The sequence below is a fragment of the Littorina saxatilis genome, linkage group LG17, assembly GCF_037325665.1.
Source record: "Littorina saxatilis isolate snail1 linkage group LG17, US_GU_Lsax_2.0, whole genome shotgun sequence".
NCBI lineage: Eukaryota > Metazoa > Mollusca > Gastropoda > Littorinimorpha > Littorinidae > Littorina > Littorina saxatilis.
In genome coordinates this window covers 34,748,628-34,756,127 of record NC_090261.1, presented here as the reverse complement: position 1 = coordinate 34,756,127, position 7,500 = coordinate 34,748,628, and the positions used below count along the sequence as shown (strand labels likewise).

The 7,500-nt window shown below is 39.2% G+C and overlaps 1 protein-coding gene across 2 annotated transcripts in view; it reads right to left on the bottom strand.

Moving 5' to 3' along the window:
- The window catches only part of LOC138953621 (solute carrier organic anion transporter family member 4C1-like), a 40,955-nt gene that overhangs the window by 32,077 nt on the left and 1,378 nt on the right, over nt 1–7,500 (bottom strand). The window contains exon 1 of one of the 2 annotated variants that reach the window (XM_070325497.1): nt 3,347–3,449. The exons of the other annotated variant lie outside the window; for it this stretch is intronic. The gene's annotated coding sequence lies outside the window, so the exon portion shown is untranslated. Of the gene's footprint in view, nt 1–3,346; nt 3,450–7,500 lie in introns of those variants that run through there. 2 annotated transcript variants of the gene reach the window in all.

Below are 7,500 nucleotides of genomic sequence, written 5' to 3'. Positions count from 1 at the left end.
CAGGGTCAAGGTCACTTCAAAATATGTATACAATCCAACTTTGAAGAGCTCCTGTGACCTTGACCTTGAAGCAAGGTAAACCAAACTGGTATCAAAAGATGGGGCTTACTTTGCCCTATATATCACATATAGGTGAGGTATTGAATCTCAAAAACTTCAGAGAAAATGGGAAAAATGTGAAAAATAGCTGTTTTTTACACAACATTTATGGCCCCTGCGACCTTGACCTTGAAGCAAGGTCAAGATGCTATGTATGTTTTTTGGGGCCTTGTCATCATACACCATCTTGCCAAATTTGGTACTGATAGACTGAATAGTGTCCAAGAAATATCCAACGTTAAAGTTTTCCGGACGGCCGGCCGGCCGGACGGACGGACGGACGGACGGACGACTCGGGTGAGTACATAGACTCACTTTTGCTTCGCATGTGAGTCAAAAAACCGAATGTGATTCATAAGAACTCTAGCGATGGCTTTTGACTGCCTATAAACCGTCGTCTGCTATGAAAATCACGACCTTGCGTGACCCTGCTTTCAGGCTTTTCAAACTTTCAAAACTTCGAATTGTACTGATCTTGTCTTGATGAAAAAAGAATTCTTTTATTATTTAAGAATGTTTGTGTAACAAGCTGAGAATTTATTATTTAGATTTTAAAAGTTAGGTCTAGCGCCAAAACGCACCACGGTCCGAATCATTCTGATAATCATCGCTCCACGGCTATCGCCAGTTGAAGGGAAGTAACTCATTTTTGACCTGAGTTCAGGATGGGTCCGATTGAGATGGGGACAATCCGAAAAATTATTTCTTTGAAAATTGCTCGCTCTTTACGTAGGGCACCTAGGATGTTCCCGTTCGGTGAGTGTTCAAATGGAAGCGTGTTTGTACTGTGTGTAAAAGCCTGACAGTATCTGTGATGGTTTACGGGAGGCTTACTGCCCGGGCGTGATTTCCGGTATCATAACAGCCGTCCAGCACCAAAACGAGGCGCCATTGTTGTAGCAGGCCAAGTCCACGAAAATAAATTCTTTGAAAATTTCTCACGCTCGACAGAAAGCAGCCAGGATGTTCCCGTTCGGTGAGCGTTCAAATGGAAGTATGCTTGTACTGTATGTAGACGCTCGGGGAGCTCTGTGATGGTTTACGGGAGGCTTACTGTGCCTTTAAACTGAATAATATTTTGCATTTTTTACACCAAAAAATTTCGTTCAAATCCGCCGCGCAGTTAGGCTGATCCAACGTGTAAAGGAAAGCGACAACAATCCTGAAAAACAGCAAAAAATCCAGGGTTTTTATGGTGTTTTTGCTGGGTAGCCGCAGTTGATATGCAATAAATCTAAAACTACAAATAGCAGCCTCTCCAAATTTCCCAGCGCGATGACAAAAACCCTCATCTGGATATGTTCCAGTACTTAGGTCAAACAGAACCCAAGAATGGACATTGTAACGGTTTTCCGTTAAAAATTTGGAAACGTTTGTAACGTCTAAGAAACAAATGTAACAACTAACATGCACGCAACTTTGTATACTTTGCAAAGAATGGTGCCATTACATGTGTGCCAAGTTTCAAAAACATTCTTTCACGGGCTCAAAAGGTATGATCGTTTGAAAAGAGGTGAAAAATACTGCCCCTGGTGTCTTTTGCGCAACTTTTTTTTAGGACTTTTTCTATAATTTTGATTCTCGTTCTCCGATGCGAATCACTTGCTCGGTAGAAGTTGCAGAAAAGAACTTTTCGCGTGTTTTGAACACAGCTGTGCTGTATAAGAAAGAAGTAAAGATTACAAAGAATCAAATAACAGAAGAAAGCAGACATGACGTCATATAATTCCAAAAATATGACGTCAGATGGAGCCAACACTGGGTTTTTCTCATCGTCGTCTGGAGCTGTGGAGATGGACATCGCCAGGTTTTTAAGAGTCTGTAAGAGCATTGTGTCGATAGTGGAAAATGTGTGTCCTGATCACTCAGCCACCTTGATATGAGTTTTGCAGACGTCATCGTCTAAAAATAGAACAGCAGAGCGGTGTGAGATTTTACTTTCTATTTCTTCAAAGTCATGAGGCTATATATCTTTTGAGCACACGAAAGAATGTTTCTGAAACTTGGCACACATGTAATGGCACAATTCTTTGCAAAGTACACAGAATTGCGTGCATGTCACATTTGTTTCTAGGACGTTAAGAACGTTTGCAAATTTTTAACGGAAAACCGTTACAACGTCCATTCTCGGGTTCGGTTTGCTCCAAGTACTAGCGCGAATCCAGATGAGGGTCTTTGTCATCGTTCTGTGTAATTTGGAGAGGCTGCTATTTGTAGTTTTATATGTATTGCATATCAACTGCAGCTACCCAGCAAAAGCACCACAAAAACCCTGGATTTGTTGCTGTTTTTCAGGATAGTGGTCGCTTTCCTTTACACGGTAGATTAGCCTTACTGCGCGACGGATTTGAACGAACTTTGTATGACTTGTTAGGTAAGACACCAAATAAACATTTTGGTGTAAAAAATGCAAAATATCGTTCAGTTTAAGTCGCCGTTTTGACTGTTGATGGTGAATCATGCCGTCAAAAAACGCCATTTTTGAGGGTAGGCATGGTCACGAACATGTGACGTCATGCCCAAATATTGCTCAGATTCCTGAAAGTCATTTTTGAGCAGAAGAAAGACAAATCTTAAAATACACGTTAATTTCTGACCCAAAAACTGCTGGTTAACATCTGGTGTATACCACTGAAAAATTATCCTTAACTTTTTGGGCTCAGTGTATGAATGCAGTCCCTTTGTTTATTTTCGTTTTCTGAATCTAGAATAGCCTCCCTTACTCCTCTGTCCGTTTGATTTGGTTCGTGAATCGTGACAACTGTTGTTCTTCTTTCTGTTCTGTTGTCTGTCGTCTTCTTTTATCCGCTCTGTTTCGTGTTTTGTGTTCCTGAGAAAGACCCTAGGGTCGAAACGTGGAAAATTGTGATTTGTATCGTCTTCGTTAAACACGGGAGTACAGTAGGTTTTGGTCTTTTTATTTCTCGCTCACGCGCAGTCACTATTGTTCTGCTGTATTTTCGAAAGAAAATGGTTTAGCGCACGCTGCATAGCACACACATACGATCGGAAACGTGGAACATGCTCCGGATGTTGTGAAAACTTGTCCGAGGTAAAGGGGCTCTTACTCTACCAGGCCGCTGAAAATCCTGCATTTACAACGCTAAAGTTCAAGATAACAATAACAGTGTTTGTAAAACAGACTGATTTTTCCCCCGACGAAATGAAAGCCAATAAAGAAAGTAAATAACGTTGGTAGACAATTCTCCGGATAGATTCTGATGAATAAAGTGTTTGTGAAACTCACCAACTTCTGCCAAGGACTTTAAAATGTCCCTAGAAGTCTGTTTTCTGGAAATGGCTGAAAGACTGAGCATTTCACTCCAAATCGCAAAACAAAAAGAACCTGACGTCATGGACTATTTCAACGAGATATGACGTCATTGCATTTTTGTGTGTCGCGAGATCTCGGTTTTCAAAATTTCCAATTCTGGGCTTGCTGAGACAACAGACGTTGTGATTTTCCGATTACACTTCGAACAGCGATCGATATAGTTCAGACATTATTGTTTTTAACCTTTTCACACTATGCTGCACTGAAATTACCACGGCCCATACTCCAGGATCAGTTATTTGCTGTGTAAAAATATGGACAGTGTACACAGACTTATTTTCATAACAGCACTGAGAACACCCCTAAACGTCACGTAGGGGAAAGGCTCCTAATATGGAGCGGCTACTAATATGTACCACCTCCTGTTCTGACAAATTAACGGCGCTAGAGCGCTCAAAACAATTTCATTCGCTGTATTCACCCTCGCTGCACATGTCAAAACAGTTGCAGAAACACAAACCTCAAAACCGTTAGGCTTTTTCTCTTTTTACATTTAGTCAAGTTTTGACTAAATGTTTTAACATAGAGGGGGGAATCGAGACGAGGGTCGTGGTGTATGTGTGTGTGTGTGTCTGTCTGTCTGTCTGTGTGTGTGTGTAGAGCGATTCAGACTAAACTACTGGGCCGATCTTTATGAAATTTGACATGAGAGTTCCTGGGTATGATATCCCCGGATGTATTTTCTTTTTTTCGATACATACCTTTGATGACGTCATATCCGGCTTTTTGTAAAGGTTGAGGCGGCACTGTCACACCCTCATTTTTCCATTAAATTGATTGAAATTTTGGCAAAGCAATCTTCGACGAAGGCCGGGGTTTGGTATTGCATTTCAGCTTGGTGGCTTAAAAACTAATGAGTGAGTTTGGTCATTAAAAATCGGAAACTTGTAATTAAAATTATTTTTTTATTAAACGATCCAAAAACAATTTCATCTTATTCTTTGTCATTTTCTGATTCCAAAAACATATACATATGTTATATTTGGATTAAAAACAAGCTCTGAACATTAAAAATATAAAATTTATGATCAAAATTAAATTTCCGGAATCGTTTTAAAAACTATTTCATCTTATTCCTTGTCGGTTCCTGATTCCAAAAACATATGGATATGATATGTTTGGATTAAAAACACGCTCAGAAAGTTAAAACGAAGAGAGGTACAGTAAAGCGTGCTATGAAGCACAGCGCAATCGCTACCGCGCCAAACAGGCTCGTCACTTTCACTGCCTTTTGCACTAGCGGCGGACTACGTTCAGTTTCATTCTGTGAGTTCCACAGCTTGACTAAATGTAGTAATTTCGCCTTACGCGACGGGTTACATTTAGTCAAGTTTTAACTAAATGTTTTAACATTGACGGGGAATCAAGACGAGGGTGGTGGTGTATGTGTGTGTGTGTGTGTGTGTGTCGTGTGTGTGTGTGTGTGTGTGTGTGTGTGTGTGTGTGTGTATGTGTGTGTGTCTGTCTGTCTGTCTGTGCGTGTGTGTGTGTGTAGAGCGATTCAGACTAAACTACTGGACCGATCTTTATGAAATTTGACATGAGAGTTCCTGGGAATGATATCCCCAAACGTTTTTTTCATTTTTTCAATAAATACCTTTCATGACGTCATATCTGGCTTTTTGTAAAAGTTGAGGCGGCACTGTCACACCCTCATTTTTCAATCAAATTGATTGAAATTTTGGCAAAGCAATCTTCGACGAAGGCCGGACTTTGGTATTGCATTTCAGCTTGGTGGCTTAAAAACTAATGAATGAGTTTGGTCATTAAACATCGGAAACTTGTAATTAAAATTATTTTTTTATTAAACGATCCAAAAACAATTTCATCTTATTCTTCGTCATTTTCTGATTCCAAACAAACAAGCTCTGAAAATTAAAAATATAAAAATTATGATTAAAATTAATTTTCCGAAATCGATTTAAAAACAATTTCATCTTATTCCTTGTCAGTCCCTGATTCCAAAAACATATAGATATGATATGTTTGGATTAAAAACAAACTCAGTAAGCTAACAAGTCGCGTAAGGCGAAAATACAACATTTAGTCAAGTAGCTGTCGAACTCACAGAATGAAACTGAACGCAATGCAATTTTTCAGCAAGACCGTATGTACTCGTAGCATCGTCAGTCCACCGCTCATGCTCATGGCAAAGGCAGTGAAATTGACAAGAAGAGCGGTTTAGTAGTTGCGCTGAGAAGGATAGCACGCTTTTCTGTACCTCTCTTCGTTTTAACTTTCTGAGCGTGTTTTTAATCCAAACATATCATATCTATATGTTTTTGGAATCAGGAACCGACAAGGAATAAGATGAAAGTGTTTTTAAATTGATTTCAAAAATTTAATTTTGATAATAATTTTTATATTTTTAATTTTCAGAGCTTGTTTTTAATCCAAATATAACATATTTATATGTTTTTGGAATCAGAAAATGATGGAGAATAAGATAAACGTAAATTTGGATCGTTTTATAGATATGTTTTTTTCTTACAATTTTCAGATTTTTAATGACCAAAGTCATTAATTAATTTTTAAGCCACCACGCTGAAATGCAATACCGAAGTCCGGGCTTCGTCGAAGACTACTTGACCAAAATTTCAACCAATTTGGTTGAAAAATGAGAGCGTGACAGTGCCGCCTCAACTTTCACGAAAAGCCGGATATGACGTCATCAAAGACATTTATCGAAAAAAAGAAAAAAAAGTTCGGGGATATCAATCCCAGGAACTCTCATGTAAAACTTCATAAAGATCGGTCCAGTAGTTTGGTCTGAATCGCTCTACACGCACGCACGCACGCACGCACACTCACACATACACACACACACACACACACACACACACACTCACACACACACACACACACACATACACCACGACCCTCGTTTCGATTCCCCCTCTATGTTAAAACATTTAGTCAAAACTTGACTAAATGTAAAAAGAATAGACATACAGAAAAGCGTGTTGTCCTGCTCAGCGCGACCACTACCGCACTATTCTGCATGGCTTGTCGATTTTACTGCCTTTGCCACGAGCGGTGGACTGACGAAACTACGAGTATGTGGTCTTGGTGAAAAAAGCATTGTGTTCAGTTTCATTCTTGACTAAATGTTGTTATTTCGCCTTACGCGACTTGTTACATTAAGTTTTGACTAAATGTTTTAACGTAGAGGGGGGAATCGAGACAAGGGTGTGGTGTATGTGTGTGTGTGTGTGTGTGTGTGTGTGTGTCTGTCTGTGCGTGTGTGTGTGTAGAGCGATTCAGACTAAACTACTGGACCAATCTTTATGAAATTTTACATGAGAGTTCCTGGGAATGATATCCCCGGAAGTATTTTTTTTTCGATAAATGTCTTTGATGACGTCATATCCGGCTTTTTGTAAAAGTTGAGGCGGCACTGTCACACCCTCATTTTTCAATCAAATTGATTGAAATTTTGGCCAAGCAATCTTCGACGAAGGCCGGACTTCGGTATTGCATTTCAGCTTTGTGGCTTAAAAATTAATTAATGACTTTGGTCATTAAAAAAATTTTTTATACAACGATCCAAATTTACGTTCATCTTATTCTTTATCATGTTCTGATTCCAAAAACATATAAATATGTTATATTCGGATTAAAAACAACCTCTGAAAATTAAAAATATAAAACTTATGATCAAAATTAAATTTCCGAAATCGATTTAAAAAAAAAATCATCTTATTCCTTGTCGGTTCCTGATTCCAAAAACATATAGATATGATATGTTTGGATTAAAAACACGCTCAGAAACTTAAAACGAAGAGAGGTACAGTAAAGCGTGCTATGAAGCACAGCGCAACCGCTACCGCGCCAAACAGGCTCGTCACTTTCACTGCCTTTTGCACTAGCGGCGGACTACGTTCAGTTTCATTCTGTGAGTTCCACAGCTTGACTAAATGTAGTAATTTCGCCTTACGCGACTTGTTTTCACTTTTTGCAGCATTCACTCTAAATTTGCCGCCTAAAACGGCCTCGTTTCTGTCCACAACCAAAACTTTTATCACACAAAAATTGCTATATATGACAGCTAAGACCGTATTTGTTAT